Below are 26,398 nucleotides of genomic sequence, written 5' to 3' on the forward strand. Positions count from 1 at the left end.
AGTGATTCATGGACGAGTTTAGCCATGAAGCCTTCGCTTCACTCCCTCCTCCAGTTATCCCCCTTAGATTAGGACACTGAGCTCCTTCAGTGTTCCCAACATCTAAGAGTGCAGGTGGTGTTGCTTAGGGGACAATGACTGAACCAATTTCCAGCATGCCAACTGCATTCCTCCCTGGAAGTTAACTTTTATGAAATGTGTGTATAACTTTAGCCTCAGTAATTTCAACCTCAATAATCTTACCCCCAGTAATCATTCCACAGCTATTCATACCTAGCTAACAGACTTGCACAGGTATGACTACTGCATTATGGTTTCATGACTTCTACAAGCAGTGGGGTAACTGGCAAATGTGTCTATTGGCAAGTATAAGCAGTGTCACCAAGCAGTGTGCATGGTCCACAGGAACCTCCGTGCTAAGGAGAGAGATACAAGGAAGGGTGAGTCCTGAGAGCTCACTGCGCAAAATATACCCCTATTTCTCCCAACCAGTTCCATGCCAACCATGCTGCACTGCTCAGTGAGATAAATATGTTGAATATATTTCAAATCATTAGTATGCAGAAAGATTATAAGAATAATCAAATTTGTTTCCTAACCAAATTATACTCTATGAAGAAAAACAATCATTTCTGTCTCAAGCACAAATGTATTAGTGTTAATGAAAACTCCAGGGCCGCTTTTAGCAATTTCATTACACACTACCTTGGAACATGGTAGTTCAATTAATCTCTGCAGTGCCACATTGCATTCTTAACTTCTTTTCAAACAAGTTTCATTGGAAGAATTGTATTTGATCTGCAGGCTTTGGGTAGTTTAAACAGGAATAGAACATGATAGGAGTTCAAATGGCTAAAAGCAAATAGGCTTTATTTAAAATACCAGCTTTCAAGTCCTCTTACAATACATTTCTGTCAAAGATTCCTGTTTTAAGTATGAATATACCTAAAGGATCATGGAAGTCTCCAAGTGTGGTAATTTTATACTTTTATACTGAGTGCTACGCTCAATATGAAGAAATACTTAGTCTCAGCCAGTCTTGCATAAGAAACAAAACTTGTATAGGCAACACACGTGCAGCATTTAAGATGGCACAAAAGAAGAAAACACCTTCAAAGTGACAATAGAATTTTTGTCATGTTTCTGACAAAGAAACATAGGGTTCATCATGTCATGTATGCCCATGGCCCCTCAAATGCCATTCTTCAACAACAATTCCCAGTCTGATAGCCCCTTTCTCTTGTTCTTTAGCATTTTGCTTTTGTTTTCTCTGCTAGCTAGATTCTAATATATGTTGCTATTTCCTTTGACTGTGCAACCGTTATGTTCTGTTTTGGAAGCCAAATAACATATTAACTGTTATAATAATCCACCATTTTGTGGGCATGCTTAAAAAATACCATTGACCAGAGAGGGATGATTGTTCTCTTAGGGATCTTTCCTGTGTGCTTTCTTATTATATTATGAAGATATATGCAGATATTTTATGAGTGTCATGACCACTAGCAGTTTTGGAAGAGCCTTTGGGGAAACAAACTTATGCCTGTCATCTGGGGTATCTCTACTGGGAAAATTTTTTCCTCTGGTATAACTGTGGGTTTTCTCAATCATCTTTTGCAGTTTAGTAGGACTTACTTGTACTTACCAGCAGCTTCCCCATTCTGTCATTACAGCTGGAGAAAATAGTGGTTTTAGCTGTTCAAGCTATAGTCTTAAATTTTGAAGGGTTTTCTAGATACCACTAGTTTGTCTTAGCCATTTATTTTTCTCACATCACAGTTTCTGTAGCATCTTACCTATTTGTGTTTGCGAGCTCCTTCTCTACAGCTATCTTTCTGGCATCTGTTATGATCAGGAATGCTGCAAACAAATTATTCTTAGGCTACTTACGTAAGTCGCTACACAGCATGGCTTATTAGCTCAAGAGTTCCTCTAAATACTGGACTGTTTTCTTGTAAGCACTAGACCACCTGTAGTGCTCCTGGACTGTGTAATATTTCCGATCTCCAAGAAGGTTCCTGTGGCACTCTCACTGCCAAAAAGAGAGGCAACAAATAAGGCACAGAAGTTCCTCCCTCTCCCTTCCTCCCTCCTTCCCCCTTGCATATCCTATTAACATCTGGTTGTCAGTCTGCAAACGTGTGTATGTAACTCATGAAAAGAATTTGAAAGGGTCTATTTCTTTATCATAATTAGGATTGGGTTGAATTTCTGGGTATTTTTTCTTTTGCAAATTGCCACAGGTTTGGAGGACAGGTCCTCTTGAGAACAGAAAACTGATTAAGATATAGGAAGTAAAGGGTAGGGCTCATTTAATGATCACTTTTCAGGGTGGAAACAAATCAGCAGTGGAGGTTGACAGGACTGGTGAGGGAGAGGGTTTTTTCAACATTTTTGTCAATGTCCTGGAGAAAGAAGCACATAGCGAAGGCCCCATTGTCCTTAAATAGTCTGAATTATATGCTTTCTGAATCCTTTTTTTGGGTTTTATTTTTTTAATTTAGCAATAGCAGGTGTGCTGGCTTCTATTGCTCTTGCAGGAATATCGGTTCAGACCAAGTTGAATTTCCTTGGCTCCTGTGGTTCTCCAGCTCACTGCTCTGTGAGGCAGTGCTGGCACTGAGCCTTTGTCTTTCAGAATAGCCCAGGCAAAATTCATCACAGGATCATTCACGTCATTGACTGAAAATTAAAGAATGAAAGTGGATGCCTTCACAACACCTTCCTTAAGGAAAGTGGCTGCTAGTGGAAGTTTGCTTAGGTTTGGTTGTGCTCTTCAGATGAGATTTGGGTATCACTGTGCAGAGGGGAGGAAGGTTTATCCCTGACTGTCTTGTAGGGAAACTGTCAACCTTCATGCTGTGTATTTTGACAGTTACCCATTAGCAGCGATTTCTGTTTGCTATTTTTGATTGTGACCTAATGAGTGAGGTCTGTCAATACTGAATGTGAAGAACAATCTTTCCTGTGGTGGAAACCTCAACATTTGAAGTTTGTTTCTCATTTGGGTTATATTATTTAGTGTCAGTCAAAACAGTTACTTACAGGAAAGGGTGACACTGAACTATCAAATACAGAATTATTCCAGCTAGATGAATTACAAATAAAGTAGGGTGGAATTATTTTTAAGTGTAAGGCAATTTCAACCATTTAAAGATAACTCTGTCTGTGCTCCCTAAATAAATGAAATGAAGCTATGTAATTATTCTCAAAAAGCTGCAGAGGCTGCTCTAATTTGCAAGATGTCAGACACTGTGCTGTAAAACTGCTGCAAGCTTCAGCTAAACCTCACCATGCAAATGAATGGTGAAAACTATTTGCCTGTAGGAGTTATTTTAAAAGATTAACTTGAATCCCAAAACAGGCAGCTGACAACAGTGTATATCAACTAATCCTGAAAGGGAGATAAAATTTCTTCACCATTTTACTGTGACATATTACACTGAATATTTGAGACTAAACGGTTGTCCAAGCTACAAAAATAGTAATTACCTTCTTTTTGTTTTCCCTTTACCCGTTTACCCTTTTACCCTCCCATTGAATGCTGTAAGGTGTCGTTAATTTCTCTAGGAAAGTAGCCATTCACATCACATAGTAGAATGTCTCATAGTGTACACTGGCACAAAATGGATTATGGAATAGAGGGGTATTTAATAGTTTTCAGTATTTTCAAATCTAAGTGCAATAGGTTAGATAGGGCTAGATTCCACAGTCTTTGCACATGATAGGTATTATCACTTCGTGAATAACATTTTTTGATGTTATGGATGACTTGTGAGAATTATCTGTGCTGTTATCAGGCCTTATCCTGACAAACATTTTAGCACATGAATAATGTTCTCACAGACCATGTGATTTTTAAGTACTTGATATCTTAAGTTCTGCAGATTTAGGGTGATATATAAAAACATTGTTTCTTGGGTTTTCTGTAGCTGTTATTTACCACACGTGCAAATCAGAGTGCAAATAATAATCCACTCCAGATAGACATGTTCCTTTACCTAAGGCAGATTTCCAATTGCATCTTATAAACATATATATATATTAAAAATAAAGAAAAAAATGAAGGAAAAAAAACACCCTCAAAAAAACCAAACAGTAAAAGAAAATATGGAGCTCAAAGCAAAATTAGTGAACATGTCAGAAAAGTCATGTTTGCAACCTGTAAATTCAAGGACCAATAGTAATTTGAAATAAGTATGGCAGCCCTGATTTTCTGGTAGTATTGTTTTAGGTTTTCTGTTTAAAAATTATACTGGATCTGTTGTTAGTTTATGATATCATGGTTTCATTTATAATTACATGGACTTCTTTAAAGGCAGCACAGCTTGTTTAGCAAAAAGCAGACTGGAGTTTATGAACTCTAGAAGCAGGTAGAAAATAAATGTTCAGTTTTTTCTTCAGTTATAAAGTTATTATGGTGGTCTTTTTGTGTTTTGGCACTTGCTATTTCTGTTTCAGACAATATAGATAATGATTCTGAAAGATTGTGTAGATTTAAGAAACAGAGTACTCTAAAACCTTGAGTGTATTAAATTGATGATGTGGGCTGTACTTTCATTTGTATCAGTTTGGGAAACATTAAAGTCACTAACAGCAGCACAAATGGTTAAGCTGAATATCTTAAAATGCTTACTTATTATGGGAAGATAAAATATTAATTTAACGTCTAACCAGAATTCATAAGATGATGTTAATTCTTACAAATGGATTTTCAATCTAATCCACAGTAAAGAAGGGACAACTACATCTGGTGCTTTTAAGAAGATTGCCATTATTTGCAGAAAAATATTTTACTGTTTGATTCCAGTCTAACTACATACCAATGGTCATTTAAGAGGGGAAATCAGGGGTGAGGAAGGAAAGTAATGATGAAGGTGTAAGTCCCTTCAAAAAAACAATCACACCAATTCAGTTTTGACTGCATAGGAGGTGCAACAGATAAATCTGACTTGTCAGCCTTGAAATGCTTTTAAAAGAAGACTCAGGTCTGGATCCAGATTTAGTTCGGTCAAATCTTTGTTAAAGCATTGCTGAGGCTACTACTCATTTTCCCACAATGGACTGGACTTTGCACATAACTAGGGTCTTCTTTGTTGCATCCTTCTTCAGACAGCTATGCCTTAGCTGGACTACAAACCAGATAAGATAACAGTTTCTTCAAGGACCAATTCTTTCTCATGAATACGAAAATACAAATGAAAAGAGAGAAAAAGGCATGTAGGGAGAGGCATAAGGAGGAGGATTATGCCTGGAAGAAAGGGTGAAATGAAACTGCAGTGGCCTGAAACAAAAAAGAATCATGATTCAGAGTCACAATTCTTCCCGTTCCTATGATTGGCACTGCCACCTCTTTTGCAGAAGATCTGGCTCTCCTGTATGCTCAGCAGATTGTCTTTCACAGTCCTCCCATCTCCTCTTAGCTGTGAAGCAGCACCTACACAAAGACAGGTTATAACCCAGAAGCATATAAAAGTCTTGTCTTGAATCTGAAGTTCTCTGCATTTTTTTGGCAGGCCACCAATTCTGGAACCAGTTCTCCTTAGGTAGGAAGCACAAGTTTCACAAAGATACTGTTATTGCCAATGCCTGTGAGAGCAAAAAGCACTGGAGGAGAGGAGAGCAGCGGATCCCTACAGTAGAACTGCTGATGAGGGGGACACAGTGTCTGCCACGCACATGTTTCAGGAGTTTTACTTCATACAACCTGTAGTCTTCCCAGTTGGCCAGAAAACATATTAGTGGCTGGAATAGCTCTTCCAGATTGGCATTGTCTGAAAGAAACAAAGCTGGATGCTCTTAGTTCTCCCCACTTTTTGAGCCAAGGCACAGTAAGTGGTGACCACTAAATGTGCACTCCTGAACCAAAGAAAAATACTTCTGATGGCCATGTGATGTTTGTGGTCAACATCTTGCATGATAGAGAAACTACTGGAGAGACTTGAATTTCTGTCACTCCAAATTGCATTACCAGGGCTCCCAGCAGATAGACCTCCTCAGAGGACAGATCTTTAAAAAAAAATCCTTTCAATGTTTAGAATCACAGTTGACTGCTCTGCAGTGCTGCTGTTTCATACAATTTGCCATGTAGGTTTAAAAAAAAGTAGCAATGGGCTGTCATTGCTAGCAGAGAATCAGTATAAAATAAATCTAGGAGGCTAAAGCATTTGAAGATCCTGACAACACATCGATCATATATTTAAATTTATTTTGTATATTCCTCATACTGCTAAAGTTTAACCAAACTTGCTGAGTACTAAGCTGGGCCATCTACTGAACCTGTCATCCAGGCCCACCAATTACTGCAACTTCTAAATTTAATTTTTTGTCCTTTAGGTCTCTCCTTTATCTGTACAACCTTAATTGTTAAATCAAAGAATTTCTAAGGGGCCATGATTCATAAGACTCACTGAATACAGACTGATGACTGAAATGTACCACTGTGCAAGAAACTAAGTTTTGATATGTAAATGTTGACTGTGTAGCTAATGTGTGTGCTGGAACTTTTTTTTTTCTTAACACTTGCAGTAAGAGGAATTATATACATAAATTATCTTACCTCCTTTTCTGTTATCAACACAAGAACAGATTAAATGGAGTGCTAAATCTGTGGTTTATATTTACATATCTGTAACTTTTTAATGGTTTTACTTTGTATTATTAGGTATTTAAGAAACAACATTTATGAAACATTAACAAAGCAATCGAGAGCAGTGTTAAATGTTAAGCATGCTTTATACAAGTTATGGTGCTTTAATAACAGTCCTGTAAGCAGACCCTAACTTCATGAATTATTTTCCTCTCTCTTAAAAAATAGAGATCAGAAACAAACTGCACAAAAATCTTAGCATAAACAGAGTAAAAAAGTCCTACAGTTTTTATGGAAGGTAATCTCATGTTTCATGGCTCATCACAAAACAGAATAAAAGCTATATATATATATTATTACAACAAATTACAAGAGACTTTCTAATTATTGGCTAGAAAATTTACAGAACTTGTAGAACTGCAGTCTACAGGAAGGGTGCGAGACTTATGGTAATATTTGGTTTTCTTGGGTAAAAGCCAGATAAAATGTTACAAAACATAATCTGGTAATGCAGCATCTAAACAGATCTTTTGATCTTTGAATATGAGGATAGTAATATGAAACAGATCTCTAAATTGTTTTGATTCTGAACACTAAAAAGATTTTTTTCTTCTAGGACATGACAGAGTGCTTTGGGCTCTAAGCAAATTGCCAAATGCTTTCCAGCTCTTTGGTCTTAATGATGTGATATCCCAGGCTGGTGAAGGTTGGCAGAGGTAGCTTGGACAGATGAGGTATGAGGATTGTTCAAAGCCATTCCCTATAGCAACATCTTGGCAAGAATAAGAGTTTAACAAGCCAGCACTAGTAGGTGGTGCTTTTCCAATTATAAATCTTTCCACTACATATTCACCTACGACAACTTTTAAATCAACCTTTCCAAAGGTTTATTATCTCTTTATCTGGGATACTTTTGTGTATGTAATACAAATGCAGTGAATATCTAATATTCTTTATAAAAATAGAATTAATGAATATCAGTGTTCAGACACAGGTTTGACTAGATAGTTTTGGAAGTATTCCTATTCTTTCCTGAATTAATCAATATAGTTTCTAAACACTAATTGTGCCTGTCAAAAGGAATCCAAGCATTCTTTAATTTAGCTGAAGTCTGATTCATCAGCTAAACATTGTGGGGAGACACAGAAACAAAGGAAGGGATATAGGTACTTGTTCAGTGCTGCCTTTAAGTCTAGCTGTTACGAATGACACAACAGAACCAACCTTTCTCATTAGCAACAGTTTCTCAACACTCCTTCCAGACTGACAGCACCAGCCGGAGAGGGGGATGGAAACATCCAAGGAAATTCAGGTGATGGGATCATGTGTACCACGAAAGTTAGAATCTTTATGGGTACATAGTGTTTGCATTCACATATTTTAGTATTTATTAATATATATTTATGTTTTTAAAAGAAAATATTTCAAAACAGCTTGATTTTTTAAGTGCTTTGCTGAAGAGCAAGTTTAAATCTATAGCCGTATTTTAGCAAAGCAAGGAAATCCAAATATATTAGGCAAAACATTGAATCTAGCTTCCTGTTTGAAAATTAGTAAAGAACAGTCTTCCAAAACAATTGGGTTTCTAACGTTGCAGTTCCTTATCAAATATTTATTAGAAGTGAAAAAGGAATTTGCTTGGCTGCCTGACAAGTAAACGCAAGTCTACTTTAAAAGAAACAGAAGAGCTTGCAAAAATGGCAGAGTTGAAGACTTGCTATCAGGGACCAAATTCAAGAATCTGCATCTTATCATGTGCTTGTACTATCAGTAGGAGAGGCACAAAAAGAAGCAGAGCTCCTACTGAAGAAGTGGAAGAATCACCTGTTTGAGAAGTTGATGTCTTCTTCTTCATTACATCTGAAAGATAACCTTGCTGTTCCTAGTTTCTAGTTTTGCCATTCCTTTATTTGCCTCCAGGTGATCTCTGCACTTACCAATATAGCAAAGGTAAGAAGAGGTTCTCTCTCTCCAGCATGGCACAGTTAACAGTCTTTGCCAGCAGATGGGTGAGCAGATTTCTGGCCCAATTAGCAACTCTCAATGGAAATTTAGTTCATCTGTAACAAAGTATTACCAAACATGACCCCAGTGCACCCCTGCAGAGATCAATTGTCATCTTGTTTGCAGCATACTTGCTTGAAAACTCCTAGGATCTAACAAAAGTTTGACTACAAAACTACTAAATAAGCCTTCACAGAAAAGAATGCTTTTGCTAAAGGGTATTCGCTTTCACATTTACACATAGTGTAATGAATCTCTTTCCCATAAATAGAAATAATATAAATTGCTCTTTGAAGTCAGTAGAGATTGCTTTGATTTCAAATTCCTTCATAGCTTCTGCTTCAAAACTATTCTAGTGTGAATGGACAGATAAATTTTCTGTTATTTCTAAGGATATTGAATTATAGTTGGGATAGAGGACTGGTAGAAACTCAGTGTCATTAAATAAAAAACCTGTAGACGAATGTCTCTGTAGTACTGGAATTTCATTTTTCAGTGTTAGGAATATATTTTTCTCTATTATTTCATCCCTTTTCTCACCTAATTTAAATTAAGGCACACTTTTATTCTTTTAAAAAGTAGTTATCAGTGATTTGGGGCTGAATTTTATATTAAGTATTATGGTTTTATATGTGAAGCTCTTTCTATAAATTTTATATTGTCACTTTTTTCTACCTTTAATCTTAAATTAATTATTTATGTTTATTGTCAGTGTATTCTTTCTCATATTTGAATGACGACACCCGATGCAAAACTCTCATGGTAAAAACTTCCACTGACTTCATCAGGCCTGGGATATATCAATTCAAAGACAGGTTGTGACCTGGGTACCTGACTTCTAAAAATGCATCTGATCCACATTCCACTGCTCACAAACCAAGGAATATCTGGGTTTTGGACTACTTTCTGCCATGACTGCCACAATCTCTTTTTGCTTCTTTTAGGGACTCCAAATGGTAACCACATTGCTGTTTCTGCAAAAGTTCTTCCACTAAAAAATTTACTCCAAAATGTTTTTCTAGACACACATCTTATTGTCATTCTACTCTCTGAGATTTGCCTTAGTGTTTTTCAGGTGTATCTGAAGTCTGAGCCCAAAATTTGTTTCCTTCTATTTTGAATCTTTGATGTTACTCAGTTCAGGGCTAGCTGGAAGTGGGTGAAAAAAGAAGATCAAATTGATCTCAGCATTTATGTCCACACTGCCCATTTGACTTTCAAGGACAAGGCATTTCTAAACAGTCAGTTAGTAAGAGCTGTGACATTTTTGCAAGCTTTAATTTAGCATTTGTGAAGATGGCTAGTTCTCAGTTCACCCAGCTGTCAAGATCTACTGTTGTGGTGTAGCAGAATTATTGTTTTTTATATGAGCTGTATTAATTGAACAAGTGGCCAAACCTGTGCTTGATCAGCTTACTGAGATAAAAGGACATTTTGCCTTTGTACAGAAAGGCAGAGGAAAATAACTAAAATTGATTACCCTGTTTATCGCTGACTCAATTTGTTGGTTCCCTTGGTAACTGACATTGAAGTAGATGAAGTTACTGGTAGCCTGAAGGAGACCAACACGTAAGATTTCTATTTCTATCAGCCACATTTAGCAACTTCTGATTGTCAGAAATATGGAGAGAAAAGTGTAACCCTAGTAGAGGGATTGGATTGCTATCACTTTAAATGTAGTTAGCCTGATCTAATTATTTTTTGAAGTATTTGAATCATTTGCTGTCAAGAAAATGGGAGAATACTGTGTTGTACTACTGCACCATTTTCATTTATAGTTTTGTTGGTCTGATCCAGAAAGTAAGCAAAGTGAAGCTTAGTCAGTGTCCTGTGTGAAAAACCTCTAAGAAAAAACCTTCTCAGAGTTTCAGTGAGATGTGATAGTCTTTATTTTTGTGTATTATTTCTACACTCTGTTAGGTATTTGATATAAAGCTGCTACATTTGAGTTTTGGTGTGGTTTAATCTTTGTTGTGGAAAGTGCTTGGAAGTCCTATGAAACTCAAAAATGGTGATATACAAGAATAGGAAACTTTTCACTGACTGTGTAGGTCATAAATCCATTGGACAGGAGGAAACACTGTGCCTATAGGTTTCCAGCAAAGATGTGGATATTCCACAGTCTTGGTGGCTTGTTTGGATGCAGCTCTCTCTCTTCAATGTTTTTTTTATTTTTGAATGCTCTCTCCTAAGCCTACAGAAGGAATGATTGGCCGATTTTATTGTTTGTTCTGTTGTTGAAGAGCTGTGCTACACCATTCCCTCTGAAACATGTGCTCTCATGTGCTATGTTTTACTGCTGGAGATTTTCCTTTCTGTCTCAGTCCAGCTCCTTATTCGGGTCCTTATTTTTGGTTTCTGATCAAACTGATCCATGAGGATCTGAGAGCTGGGATCTCAAGTTTTTCATGTCAGTATTCACATTTCTTCTTTCTTCTTTGAAGACAGCTTTTATGAAAAAGTAAACAACAGTGAAGACTTTTAGACCTGTTTTCAGACCCTTTTGGACAATCAAAGCATGAAAACCAGAGAAGTGGGGAGCCAGACCCTGGCTCTCTGTGGCTATGTCTGTACTTTGGGATCTGGGAAACCTTCCCAGTTTCCAGACCTGGACACTTGCCCTGAGCACATTGACTCACTCCTCGTAGAACAAAATCTGTCTGTGCAGTTTTCCATCCACACATGCACGCATATGTACACTCTCTTTCTAAGGAGAAAATATAGGCCAGCGAGCAAACCTAGTGTTGTCCCACAGTATGCCTAAACTGGATTGTCTGGGCTTGCCAGAAAGCCCACTTAAGATGCAATCTAAACATATTTTGAATTAATTTTTTGTTGTTGTTTTGTCTGAATTTTAAGTGAAGGCATCTATCTCCTCACTGGGACACTAAGAGCAATAGCCCGTATATACATGTGTAAAAAAAATTATTCAGACATTTGACAGAGCAGGGAATAATTATATCTGGGAGGTTGCTGTATGGCTCCATTTCAGACAATTTTAGAGCATTTCCAGTTAATATAGGTCAAGAGAACAGGATTCTTACGCACTGAATGGAAAGCATTCAGTTGCCCATAAGAAACATATGCACTGCTGGCAGTAATATAGCAGCAACTCTAGTCATCTTTGGCAGACTCAGATTTTTCTTGCTGTGTAGAAATATTTTCTGTCCTATTCTGCTTCCCTCTGCTGTTGAATATGGGTCTAAGAGTTTGTAGACTTCACAGTGGGCTTTCCTGCCTACAGATTTTAAATCTGCTGCCTAAGGAGCTGCCTTCAACTAATAAAACTAGAATTTTAAAAAAAAAATCAAAATACTAAGTCCAGTTTTCTCTTTTGATGCTTATTTTTTGATGTTTAAATGAACAAAATTGCCTTGGAGCTTTTCTCTATGTTCAGTACTGAATGCTTACATATTAACAGCTGCACACAGAGTAACCTTTTAAAATAGGCTTTTATTTAATTAAGCCATATGCTAGCACAATTCCTAACCGACTCAACTGTAAATTGTCACAGTTACGCAGTGTGCTTTCTTCTACTGAAATTTTATTTGCCTGGTTTTCTGCCATAGGGTATATATCTGGAACAAAACAAATTCTTAGGCTTAATGAGGAAGAAACTAAAAGACCTGGAAAGTCTATCTTGTTTGCTAGTTTCAGCTCATCAGAGAGATCAGCAGCATCATGGGTTCTGTTCACGGGTGGAGCTCATACAGTCACAGAGACACTTTAGCGTTTGCTGAGACACAAAAGTTGAAACCTTCCCATCTGGGAGTAATGTCCTAGAAGACTGCGCAAAAAATCAAAATGGAGGAGGCCTTCTTGGTACTGGGATATTAGGTCTCCCTACATATTTTTCTTGTAAGTTTTCTTTTGGGCGGGGGGGGGGGGGGGGGGGGCAGTGGGTACAGAAATAAAGAAAACACAGCATAGAATGGAAGTAATATAGTTCTTTGTAAGGTCACTTTTCTCTGTTTTAAGAATCCTTTTTCCTTCCTTCTGTTGCTGATTAAAACGGACCAATTTGTAGTATGGATGAAATTTATACAGCCACAGCATGGATAATTGAGATTTCTAACAGTGCCATCAACAAAACAACAGAAGAAGTGGTTCATGCCATAGAGACAATAATAGATCTGTGACAAGAAATTGAAATAACGTGAGGACATAATGCTGCTACCTTCTTGAATATCATGGGAAAAAACTCTGCCCACTTTCCTGGGGACAAGATTTCACCTTCATTTCTGGAATGCCGATTTTAAAGTTATTTTTCCCTTGCCCACATCTGACAGTGAAGTCTTATCACCAGCACTTTCCCCCAGTGTCCCTTGCTGATACAGGATGTCAAGCTTCCTAGCTACTGCTATTTGCAGACCAGGAAAATAAAACAGATTTGCCTTCAGGGTTTTGTTGTTTTTATTTAGCCTGATCCAAAGCACGATGAAGTCAATGAACCATTCTTTCCCTTTTAGAATAAGATCTTTCCTTCTATCTAAGAATAAGTTATATATGAAAAGGCTCTGCTGAGCAAGAAAGGGTCATTTTGGTTAGTCGAGCAAGATTCAGGGAACTGAAAAGAATTCAGTTATTTACCTCTAGGCATATTTGTGTGATCCTCTAGTTTTAAGCTTGAGAACACACTTAGTTAGTACTTCAACAGACAATTTAGAAATTTAGCTTGATATGTTTATTAATATTCCAATATATGTTGACCAGCATTTGAGGAGCTGCCCAGGGTTTGTTACATCACAAACACTCCAAATCCAGAATGATGACATTGTGCAGCCTCTGAGTTTCAGTTCATCAATGCTTTAATAATGCATTTCCTCCTCTACCTTTTTTTTTCATTAGTTCAGTTCTAGGAATTGTTGCCTTACTTACAGATGATTAAATAGTTCTACTGATTATTTTCCTTTCCATGGTCTCTATCTGGATTGCTTAAATCATATCTGTTTTATGAGAAGGTAATTTGAAATTTTTTTTCCAAATTTGTATAATTCGGCATTAGTTGAAAAGAAGATCCTAATATCTTCCTAGATAGTTTCCTAGGACAAAGAAATTTAGTCAGATTTCTGTGAAGCATGTTTCTATTATTTTTAGGATTTCACTGCGGAAGACTTTAAAAGACAGGGAAATAATAACGTGATTGTCAATACCATGGTCTTAACTGTGACTAAGCAGAGATTTGTTTTTACTGCTCAGGAATAATATAGTTTCCCCAGATGGAAAAGTTAGGTTATTGAACTATCAAGGTTTCAAAATAGAATAATCCTCCTTCTTTTCTTTTTTATTCTCTTAACTTTTCACAGTGTGACCACTGCTTCTGAAGATATTTCCAAATGGAAAAAAGTACACTGAGAAAACTATGTTTTTGCTTCACAGCCAAGCTGCAAAAACTGGCAGTGACTGCTTTGCAGTGCACACAGATTTAGGACATGCTTTTGTCTACTCAGTGATGAGATAAAAATCAGAGTTGTTTTTCTCTGTCACAAAATAGCTAGTTAACAGGTGTCATTAGCACAGATAAACCACTTGATTGGAAAAAACCTCAGCTATAATTCAATGTGTGGATATCAGCAACCCTCACCTCACCTATACTTTAACAGCAAAGTATTAAAAAGGGCACTTTTTCTAGTCTGGAGTTATGTTCCGTAAGAAAAATACAATTTTATGCATTTTGATAGTAGTTTTTCAGAAGACAAGCATACAAGCATTCCCAAGCATTTGGGAAGACAAGCTGATGAAATTGAGTATTCTGTACTTTCCTGTCATGGCTTGGGCAATACCATATCCATGCAGTCCAGTGCAGACTGATGGATGCCCACTCTATTCACAGTCTGAACTAACAGCTAAGGCTTAACAGTTAAATAGAATGACCGCATTATGATCTGTTATGCCAAATACTGAAAAAGGAAAGCTGACTTTTCATCTGATAAGGCCATAGCAATATGTTAAGATCAAGGTATGTCTACTCAGGAGACTGCTGGTGCAACAGTAGATCAAGGAGTTTGCATTAAATCTACTCTGCTAAAATGTATTCCAAACCTTAGCCAAAATCAGTTCTGGAAGGATTATATTTAGTGCTAACAGGATGCTTAGTCAAAGGCATCACTGGAGAAATGAGACATATAAACTAAGATTAGAGATATCACTGAAAAAATTCATTTGTGTTTTAGAAGGACTTTTCAGAATTTTATGTTATTTTACGCCATTTAACCATGTCACGCTGTGGAAAACTAAGGCATCTTGAACTTTATAAAGATTTATGGATTTGCTGTATAGCAGCATAGGTGCTGCAAAAATCTTGGCAAGATGCTTGTTTTCATAGGATTTCTTACTCACTTTTCAAATAAATATTTGCTCTCAAAGGGCAACAGGTTCCCCAGACTTCATTGTCAGGACCCTTGGTAAAGTAGTGCTTTGTATAAAGGGGTCATTTCATGATAAAGCTGAGTTTTGGTGACTGATAGTTCAGTTTTGCTTGTAGTAGATACATGTGAAAAGCTTGATCTTCACAATCCCAGTTTTAGAGCATGTGTTTTTCAAAATAAAAAGCTGTAGACTAGTAGTGCAGGTTTAAAGGAGCGTAAGACGCAGCCACTAAGAAGTATCTACTAACAGTATCCAACCTTGTATTTCATGCAGGCTAGCAGGAGGAATGAGAAGGTGGTAAGAATATTTCTTTACAAAACAGGTAGGAAAATATCAGGTTGTTTTTGCTGGGGAAACTGAGAAAATAGCGTTCCTGTTTAATCCCCTCCATGCAAGCCAGTAGCAGTTTGTTTTGTTCCCTGACTGAATTATATAATCATGGAATGGGGCCTTTAAAGGTCATCTCATCCAACTCCCCAGCAATGAGCAGGGACATCTTCAACTAGATCAGGCTGCTCAGGGCCCCATCCAGCCTGACCTTGAATGTTTCCAGGGATGGGGCATTGACCACCTCTCTGGGCAACACTTCCAGTGTTTCACCACTTTCACTGTAAAAAAATTCTTCCTGATATCTAGTCTAAATCTATCCTTTTTTACTTTAAAACTGTTACCCCTTGTCCTATTGCAAAAGGTCCTGCTAAAACTTTTATTCCTGTCTTTCATATAAGCCTTCTCTAAGTACTGAAAGGCCACTGTAAGGTCCTCCTGCAGCCTTCTCTTCTCCAGAGTGAACAACCCCAACTCTCTCAGCCTGTCCTCACAGGAGAGGTGCTCCAGCCCTCTGGAGTGTATATCAAATGAATTAATGTGATGAGTCTTGCTTTATGTAAACTCAATGCACTATTACTGTTTCACCAATTACTGTCGCTCAGGAGAAATCTAAGAAGAATCTCCATGCTACAGTCCGTCTTTCCAAAAGTCATTGAGAAATACACTTTTAAAAGGGAGACAGAATTAATATATTAATATAATATCTGAGGTTCTTGAGCAAGGGACTGACAAAGGTCCTGTCATATATTTTCATCACAGTAACTAATGAACAGTGGTTTACGCATCATATAGATATTTTTTTTCATTTTCACGTCAATTCGAGATTTCTTTCTATTGCAGGCCCAGCACTCAGAGTAACACTCTTACTGTGAAAATTCAACAGGACATCATACAGTTCTTTTTTCAGAGGGATTCAAGATTTCCTTTTTGCTTCTTTAGCTCTATGCTCTTGAAATACCCTATTGTTTATTACTTCAGCTGCACAGAACTCAGTGCCGTGGGGTTGATGGCACAAGATGCACAGAATTGATTTTTGAGGCCATCATCCTTTAAATGCCAAACCTGGACCTTCTTAAGCATTTCTAAATGTATGCTTTAGTGCTCTTTGAAGATTAGTCATCTTCAGGGCGTGCCCAGATCAACTCTCAGAAGCTGAGAGGCACATTAGACTTGGAATCATAGAATGAGTTTGGGTAGGAAGGGACCTTTAAACATCATCTAGTTCCAACACCCCTGCCATGAGCAGGGACACTTTCCACTAGATCACATTGCTCAAAGTCCCATCCAGCCTGGCCTTGAACAACACCAGGGAGGGGCTATCCACAACTTCTCTGGGCAAACAGTTCCCATGTTTCACCACCCTCACAGTAAAGAATTTCATCCTACTATCTAACCTAAATCTATCTTCTTTCAGTTTAAAACAGTTACACCTTGTCCTATCACTATGCTTCCTGATAAAGAGTCCCTCCCTGTCTTTCCTGTAGGCCCCCTTTAGGTTCTGGAAGGTGCCATGATCCACTGTTGAAGAATTTGGCGGAGGTTAAACCCCCTTGCTTTCCAACTGACCTCAGGTGATCCTGGGAGATTGGGGGCAGCTGGGCTTCACTTCTGATCAACTCTGATGTTTTATTGTGACTAGTTTCCTTTTACATTCTGGGAAACACAATTAAGATTCAAAATGGAGTCAAGTGCCAAGTCACTTAATTTGGCCAATAACAAATGCTGAGATAAAAGCAGAGAAAGAGAGAAAAGGTGAAAAAGAGAATGGGAGAGAGAGAGAGAGTGTCACGATAGCTACCACCCTGGATCTGTAGTGATTGTCCAGTCTATCTGATGTATCTTTGAAGCTGGTGGAGGAGGGATGTTCCAGAACACTCCTCGTGGTCTCCGCTGGTTTCCCCTTTTTATAAGGTTGCTCTCTTGCATAGTCAATAACTGTTTTGCATACCAACGCCTCCCACTCGGTGGTGGGGCACACGCCCTGTACCATCACTAGAGGGTGCTTGAAAGTTCTAAAGGGTCCAAGCTCCCCCAATATGTTGTCAGTCGACCCTGGGCCCAGGCACATGTGCAGAGGACGTGTACTCCGAGATAACAGGACACACATTCCTGTTGGGTTTGCCTTGGTGACTAAACTGTCCTGATCAGTTGCCATAGCAATCAGGCTTTGCTAGTTAAACTTGCCTGCCAACAATGTTGAGATAAGTTTCTAGTCCGTTACAGAAGGCAACTATAAGGCCTTCTCTTTTTCAGCCTAAACAACCCCAACTCTCTCAGCCTGAGAGAAGTACACAGGAGAGGTGTTCCAGCCCTTGGATCATTTTTGTGGCCTCCTCTGGACCTGCTCCAAGAAGTCCATGTCTTTCCTGCACTGAGGACTCCAGAGCTGGATGCAGCACAGCAGGTGGGGTCTCACAGGGGTGGAATAGAGGGGCAGAATCACCTCCCTCAACCTGCTGGCCACACTTTTTTTATGCAGCCCAGGGTGCAATTGGCTTTCTGGGCTGCAAGCGTTCATTACTAGCTCATATTCAGTTTTTTATCTACCAATATCCCAAGTCCTTCTCCAGCAGGCTGCTCTCAATCCACCTACCCAGCCTGTATCCCCATGTTTGGGACTGCCCTGACCCAGGTGCAGGACCTTACACTTGGCCTTGTTGAACTGCATGATTTTCACACAGGACCACCTCTCTAGCCTTTCATGGTCCCTCTGGATGGCATTCCTTCCCTTTAGAGTATAAACCGCACCACTCAACTTGGTGTCATCTGCAAACTTGCTGAGGGTGCAGTTGATTCCACTGTCCATGTCCACGACAAAAATGTTACATAGTACTGGTCCCAGTACTGACCCCTGGGGGACCATGCTTATCCCTGGTCTCCACCCAGATACTGAGCCATTGACCACAACTCTTTGAGAGCAACCATCCATCTAATTCCTTATCCACCAAGTAGTCCACCTGTCAAATACATGTCTCTCCAATTTAAAGCCAAGGATGTCATGCAGGACAGTATCAAATGCTTTGCAGAAATCCAGGTATGTGACGTCAGTTGCTCTTCTATCCACCAACTCTGCAACCCTGTCATAGAAGGCTATCACATTCATCAGGCACAATTTGCCCTTGCTGAAGGCATGTTGGCTGTCACCAGTCACTTCTCTGTTCTCCATGTGACTTAGCTTATTTTCCAGGAAGATCTGCCCCACGATCTTTCAGGGCACAGAAGTGAGACTGACCAACCTGTAGTTCCCCAGGTCTTTCTTTTTTTCCCTTTTTAAAAATGGGGGTTATGCTTCCCCTCTTCCGGTCACTGGGAACTTCACCAGTCTGCCACAACTTTTCAAATATGGTGGGTAGTGGCTTAGCAACTTCATATGCCAGTACCCTCAGGACCCTCAGATGCATCTCATCAGATCCCATGGACCTGTGCACATTTACGTTCCTTAGATGGCCTTGAACCTGACCTTCTCCTGTGGTGGGCAGTACTTCATTCTACCAGCCTTTGGATTCTGTGAGTTGGGTGGCATGGCTAGAGCACTTGCTGGTGAAGACAGAGGTAAAAAAATCGAGTATCTCAGCCTTCTCCATGTCAGTTGTAGCCAGGTCTGCTCTTTCACTCATTGGGGGAATACAGTTTCTTTCATCTTCCTTTGTTGTCCAATGTACCTGAAGAAACCCTTCTTGTTATTTTCACATCCTGAGCCAAGTTCAGCTCCAGCTGTGCCTTGGCTTTCCTGATCCCTTCCCTGCACTTTTGGGCTATATCACTGTAATCTCCCCTGGATGTATATCCCTGCCTCCACTGCCTGTGTGTTTTAGTTTTGTGTTTTATTTTGTCTAAGAGGTCTTGATTTAGACAAGCTGACCTCCTGTCTCCTCTGCCCAACTTCTTGCACATCGGGATTGAGAGCTTAGTCTTTTAAAATGCAGGTTTATACCTATGTAACCCCTGGGGGAAGGATTGTTTCTGTTTTTCCACTGTCTTTATGAACTTTGCTGACTCAAAGTTATGAAAAGATTTTTATTTTCAAATATGGTTTTTTCCTACAGAAAAGGCCTCAGTCTTGGCCTCATAAACATCTGAAATATTGCACAGATGATAGCCATGCGTTCAAACAGGAAGGAAAAAATCTGTTAAATTCTGTAGCTGGCAATTTTAACTTTTTTTTTGGAGCCTGCATGGAATACAGCCTGTGTTAACAATGTCCTTCAGTAATGCTAACTAAACAGGCTACTTTATTTGAGAGATTCTGTCAAGCTGTTTTAAAAGGGGGTTGCTCATATTTTATATTGTCTTCTTTTCCAAGTTTTCCTGCTGTTTCTTTAATTTCCCTGATCATTTTGCATTTTGTTCTCCAGCCTTGTGTCTCACTATACATTACATGCAAAATTAGGTAAGTTTTTTGAGGAACCCTTAATAAATTGTGGACCTTCCTAGCTTTCTATTAGCTGTTCATCTACTGTATACAGGGACTTGTCAGAGATCAGGTGTTCTACAGACCAGGTTAATGACTTCTGGTCAGTTCAGCTCCTCACCGCATGAATGCTGGAATTTATTCATCCTGCAACAAATCTTAATTGACTTTTCATAGGCAAGAATTACTTCTGCCTGTCACCTCTCCTTTATGTACAAAAGTTTCTGTAGCTTTGTTTACTTTAGTATTTCATACTTCCATGGGTAAATCTTTGGCAGAATATTAGGATTTCCTCATACAGTTAACTAACATGCCTGAATCTAAAACTAACTCAAACATTCAGGTATATCTTCATCTCACAGTGCGGTGCTATGTGGATCAGGCAATATGCTTAGGCAGAAAGTGCTATTTATGTTCTCATGCTGTTTTCAGCTCATTCAACACTAGCTCAAGTATCTCCATGTTGTGCAACGATCTTGTTTTAAGCTCTATTTTCTAATAAACAGTGTAGTTAATGAAACAATGGATGAATTGTTTATAAAAAACTCTACCATTTGTCAGACAAAATGGAAGTAGCTCTGGGAAACCAACAACACTTCGTTTATTGGGAGAGAAGGGTGATGGAGAAAAGAAGAAAAAGTATAAAACCCCAACAGCTGTTTATGAATAGAGCTTATTATTTCTGTGTTATGTTCCCAAAATATAAGCAAAAGAGTTTGGAAACTGATTTGTACTTTTATTTGTGTTTACTTTTTATCCCAGCTCTCATATCCCAAAATGCTATTGTGTCTGGCGGTAACAGCAGGCATGGTATCACTTACATGAATTGAGATGAACTGATGAAGAATGAAATAAGCATGTGTAGGCCACGTCTTTGACAGGATCAGATGATGGTTGTACAAAGAGGTGGAATGTAGAAATACTTGCTGAGAAACTTCAGAAATAGTTTGGATTGTCAGATGAACACATGCAGCATTATGTGAACTTCTGAAATACTGTAAACTCTTCAGTTATTAGATAATATCATTAAGAAAGTTGGATTAAATATTTTAGATTAATTTTCAAAATTTAATTAAACATAGAATTTAGATCTTAAAAATGTATGTCTATACATTAGTCTACATTCAGTTCAATATTAACCACCAGTTTGGTTGTTGGGTAATCTACATATTTCCATAAACGTCAATATGTTTCAACATGAGCCCACTCCTCAGTAGGCTAAACAACCCCCTGATATTTCTTTCTGCCAATCCATTTAAAATTTTATTTTAGATGATAGTATAAATGGCTGACAGTCAAGATTTTGGCTGGTATCTAGAAATCAGTAAGTCCAGATATTTCTTCAGAGAATGAAGCATTTCATCCCCCTACTCCTAATTAATTCTATCAGAAACTCAAAATGCTAGGGACATCATCTGGAATTTCTCTGTTGAACCTCACATTTTCTGTTTTCCTTAGTTTTCTATTATATAAATATCTGCAACTCTGAACCATCAGGGATTATGGAAACAGCAATTTTGAAGGAAAAATTCACTAATATTTCAGTATATCAATAGCGAGTATCTCTTGTGATAGAGAATTTAATAAAATTAGAGTGGCATCCTTCCCAAATCCTATGCTGTTCTGGCTACAGTATATAACAGCTTTTATTTCCAGTTTGACTTACACATATTTTTTTTTTAAATCAGAAAACAGTATTTCCATGCAGTTCTGATCATTCAGCCTTTCTCCTGACCTCAGGGTTAAATCCATCCATGGAAATGCAGGTTCTTCATAGCACATGCTTTACATGCTACATGAGGGTACGCGGGTCTCCTTCCCCACTGGTGTCCTTGGGGAAGTGGAGAGGAACAAACTGAACCTCTGTGTGTAAGATTATGATGTGATTTGTAACCAGTCATCTGATTACTGGAAGCCTCTGCCTACGTTTGCCCAGGGTGTGAGCCCTGTACTTACCTGCAACCTATTATTGCAACAATTGCATAATATTGCTGCAGCTGCAGGTTGGCCCAGGAGACTGACCAATGGTTTGTTGCAAATACAAGGCGTGTGATGGGATTGTACAGCTTACTTTTTCCTGCTCAGCACGTCTTTGGTTGTAGGCAAGCCTCATGTTTCTGAGCACCTGATTTCTGCTCCTCTGTCTCTGTTGCTCCTTTGATCACCCTGCTTCAGTCCTGACCCTGTTGCTGCCTTAGTTCCCTAATTTCTAGTGTCTGACCCTGTCTCCTTGCTGCTGTGGTACTTGGTTGTTTGCTCTGTTCATGTAATCTGCTTGCAAAAATCTATTTGCTTCATAATCCTGTTGGATACCCTAGTAGCCCTCATATCTGTCCAGATATTTATCTTCCAATATGTCTTCCTCTTGATCTTGGTCTGGCTAGCCATGTGTTTGTCTAAAGCATCCCACAGAGCTTTTCTGATCTCTCTATTGCCTGATGAAAATACCTGTTTCCTGACTCCACTGGTGAGAGGAACCCTCCCAAGGATATTTTTATCACTGCTTTTTTGCTTATGTTCAGATTAATTAGTATTTCTCTCAGTATTTCACAGGAGAAAGATATTTTAGTTTAGGTTTCTTATGTGACTCCACATGGAGCACACAGCCTTGATTAAGTTGATATTTTACCAAGCAAATTGCTTTTGTCAGGCCTGTAGTCAAGTGGTATTGATTACCTGAGAGAGGAGACCCAAAGTCCTCTCATCATGTTTCAGGGTCAAGCTATCTTAGACCAGTAGTAATTCTGTACTAAATGCAGGATTTGGCACTGATTAGGGTTAATTTGGATCACATCTGCAGATCATAAAGGTCAGCTGTTATTAAAAGGATGGCTTTGCAGCTGCAGATCTCCATGAGTTTATTTTCATATTGATTTTAACAGGGACAAGTTACTGTAGTAACTTTCATGTAAAGAAATAGTGGCCATGATAAAAGTGATTCTTTTAGTCTACGCTTACTTCGTACTCCTTTGAATGCCAAGGGATAAGTTGGTGAAGAAGCTTAAGATTAAACAGCATTCTTTTGTAACATTACAGATTTTTAATAATTTCAATTATATGAACTTACTAGTGAGATCCATCCTGTCAATACACAGCTGGATCTGGAGCCTCATCACAGGAAGTTCTCACTTTGCATGAAAAAGGTAACCTTAAATGAACTGGTATTTGCAAATTATTATAAAGGTCAGAGTGTACTCTAACTGGCAATCTTTTTAGCAACTATCTGATTATTTTTTACTCTTTTGTTTGCTAAGACACCAAGTCAATGCCATATACCTCTGCCATGGTCGCTGAAGCAGAGGAACGTACTGTACTAATAAATAGTAATATCTGAGTTGCAGACAGAGCCATAATGTTTGAGGAGAAAACAAAATGTACAGACACAAAAAATCTTCTTTGTAGTTTCAGGTAGGACTTAATAGATACTATTTTTCACTTGCAAAGCTTACCATACATGGCTGTATGTCAAGCTTTTGGCTATAGGAAACAGAGTCAAGCTTAAGCTTGTTTCTGTAGTAACGAAAGGAGCTGAATTTCAGGGGAAATAAACATGAGAGAGTTTCCTAGACACAAATAAAAGTTATTTCAATAATGCACCAAACAATGACTTCTATACCTGAGGCAACTTTCACAGAAATTATTGCTGTTAGTTGCTGGTGATAATGGGAAGTTATGCTGTTAGATAGCAGTCCTCAGCTTCATAAAGTCACCTCTGTTCTCTGAAGTAGTTTAGGTCTGTGCATTTCCTTTTCATTTTCTTTGCCTTATAGCATTAAGAGAGGCTGCTGTATCAACAGCAGTGAATTATTTATAGGGAGCCATCATGGTTTAACCCAGCAGGCAGCTGACCACCACACAGCCAGTTGGTCACTCCCCCACAGTGGGATGGGGGAATAATAACAAAAAAAAAAAAAGTAAAACTCATGGTTTGAGATAAAGATAATTTAACAGAACAAAAAAAGGAAAGAAAAAAAAAATAATGATAAAAGAATATATGAAACAAGTGATGCACAATGCAATTGCTCACCACCCACTAACTGATGCCCAGGCAGCTCCCATGCAGCAGCTGTGTCTCCTCAGCCAACTCCCCTCAGTTTTTTTGTTCAGCATGATGTCCTATGGTATGGAATATCCCTTTGGCCAGTTTGGGTCAGCTGTCATGGCTGTGTCGTCTCCCAGCTCCTTGTGCACCTCCAGTATGCTTGCCAGCAGGGCAGTATGAGAAGCTGAAAAGTCCTTGACTTCGTGTAAGCACTGCTTAGTAACAACTAAAACATCGGTGTGTTGTCAACATAATTCTCATCCTGAATCCAAAACACAGCACTGTACCAGCTACTAGGAAGAAAATTGACTCTATCCCAGCTGAAACCAGGACAGAAGCCTTGTTTCATTTGAACAGCATTCAGATGAAGGGGTGGTGGTGTGACAACAGCTGTAGAAAGGTGTTGGAACACTCTATTATGACATCTCACCCAGCCCTGTTTCTTCTGACACAGTCCAAAGGATACAAACCCCCATCATCCACTCCTCAGGTGTCACAGTTTGGACTAATGAACATGTAGCTGCCTGATAAATTATCATGTGACATCTGTTGCAAAGCACAGGCAGGTGTGTTTGCCAGTTTCTTGTCTACTTATTTCAAGGAGGGGTAAGCAGGTTCAAGGTACTCAATTTTTTTCATGAAATAAAAGTATCACCTGCAATAAAGCAATTTATCACATAATTTGCCTTGTATGTTGAAACCTTATGTGTAACATCTTAGCAACATTCCTTTCTATATCACACTGAGAGACAAGGAGTGATCCTTTACGAAAAAGTGTCTCCTGTGAATAAATTCAAATTTATTCAGGGAATGGAGAGACAGATCTTAAGTACCTAGCAAATTCAAAATTACTTTACATGCAGTATACGGAAGACTCAGAAGAAAGATGGGCTCCCCCTTTTTAATTTATTCTTAACTTTTGTTTCATAAAATTAAGATGTTATTTCCCTAAAGCTATTTCTTAACACCTTTTTCAAAGTGGTAATGCAACCATGGCATATCATGACATATAGTTTCTACTTTATTGCCTCCCAGATAAGATGCAGAGCACTTCTTATGCACACCTCAAGACTCATGAAAAGTTGACACTGAAACTCCATTAGGTATAGATTGTAAATGTGAGTGTACAGTTGGAATTGTAGATTGTCATTTGATTTCTGAATTAAATTAGATATCAGTTGCAGAAAAAACCCAAAACCTTAAAACTAGATGCAAGAGATTCAGGGAAGCTGGTAAAAATAGTACTACAAAGTCATATCATAGAATTCAAAAATAATCTTTAAACTACAAGAAAATTACTAGGAACCTTAGCATAAGTATATAAATTTTACCTCTTAACATGCTGAATTAATGTAAGGATTTTCCCATCTCCTAAAACATAATGTGTAAATAAGTCACATGCAGTTTGTACACTGACGTGGTTTAACCCCAGCCAGCAACTAAGCACCACACAGATGCTCTCTCACTCCCCTGTAGTGGGATGGGAGGAAAGAAAAGGAAGGGTAAAAGCGAGAAACCTCATGGGTTGAGATAAAAACAGTCTAATAATTTAAATAATAATAATAATAACAACAACAACAGATGTATAGAAAAGGAAAATAACAAAGAGCAAAATAAAACCCAAAAAAGACAAGCAATGCAAATGAAAACAATTGCTCACCAAGAAACGACCGATGCCCAGCCAGTTCCTGAGCAGTGGTCCCCCAGCCAACCTCCCCCCTCTAGTCTTATTGCTGAGCATGACACCATATGGTATGGAATATCCCTTGGGTCAGTTGGGGTCAGCTGTCCCAGCTGTGTCCCCTCCTAGCTTCTTGTGCACCCCCAGCTACTCACTGGTGGTGTAGGGTGAGGAGCAAAAAAGGCCTTGACTCTTCATAAACACTGCTCAGCAGTAACTAAGACATCCCTGTATTATCAATGCTATTTCCAGCACAAATTCAAAACATTGCCCCTTACCAGCTACTAGGAAGAAAACTAACTCTATCCCTGCCAAAATCAGTGCACACACATAACAAATGTGGTAAACAAAACATTCATCTCATTTGTCCAGACACTTAACATAGATACCAGAACTTAAAGTTCCATTTGCTCTTCTCCAAAGCCGTCAAACTGTACAACAAACCTGTCATATTGTGTCTCTGTTCATGTTTTAATTAACCCCTTGAAAATGAGAATATATCAAATAAAGGAGAACACACATGGAGTAAAGTATATGCATTATACAAATAGAAATGTGACACTTAAGATGCTGGAAGATTTTGCTACTAATATCTAGGTAATCACTCCTTCAGTCCCACCTACTGTGAAGATGTGTTTTGTATTTATTATGCTCTCACTGTACAACAGTTAAGCATCAGCTGATTTTGTTGTTTAGAGGTGTGTGTTGTAGTCTTTATTCCAGAAGCTCTGGCCTTTTAAAGAGATTATCTTTACCATAATTTTGGGCTACCAATCTTTCCTTACAGATATCAGCCTCAGCTTAACATGTAAACAACCTTCATATTGATCTAGACCTATCAATTTTTCTTTATCTCCTTTAACAACTAGTTTAGTGAAATATTCTCTTTCCTTACAAGCACCGTCTTACATGTTCTGAAAGTCCTCCCTGGCTGTAACAACTGTTTTCAGACTAAGAACAGTTTATTACATA

At 38.5% G+C, this 26,398-nt stretch overlaps 1 long non-coding RNA gene across 4 annotated transcripts in view; it reads left to right on the forward strand.

Annotated features, from left to right (window-relative positions):
• Window positions 1–26,398, forward strand: part of LOC135310505 (uncharacterized) — a 59,556-nt gene that overhangs the window by 15,782 nt on the left and 17,376 nt on the right. Inside the window, exons 2-5 of one of the 4 annotated variants that reach the window (XR_010370585.1) lie at window positions 7,206–7,323; window positions 12,621–12,749; window positions 15,236–15,284; window positions 17,546–17,696. The exons of 2 other annotated variants lie outside the window; for them this stretch is intronic. This is a non-coding gene — a long non-coding RNA (uncharacterized LOC135310505). The remainder of the gene's footprint in view (window positions 1–7,205; window positions 7,324–12,620; window positions 12,750–15,235; window positions 15,285–17,545; window positions 17,697–26,398) is intronic. One more of the 4 variants, XR_010370586.1, reaches the window with a different exon arrangement.

This window comes from Phalacrocorax carbo, chromosome Z (assembly GCF_963921805.1).
Source record: "Phalacrocorax carbo chromosome Z, bPhaCar2.1, whole genome shotgun sequence".
Taxonomy (NCBI): Eukaryota; Metazoa; Chordata; class Aves; order Suliformes; family Phalacrocoracidae; genus Phalacrocorax; species Phalacrocorax carbo.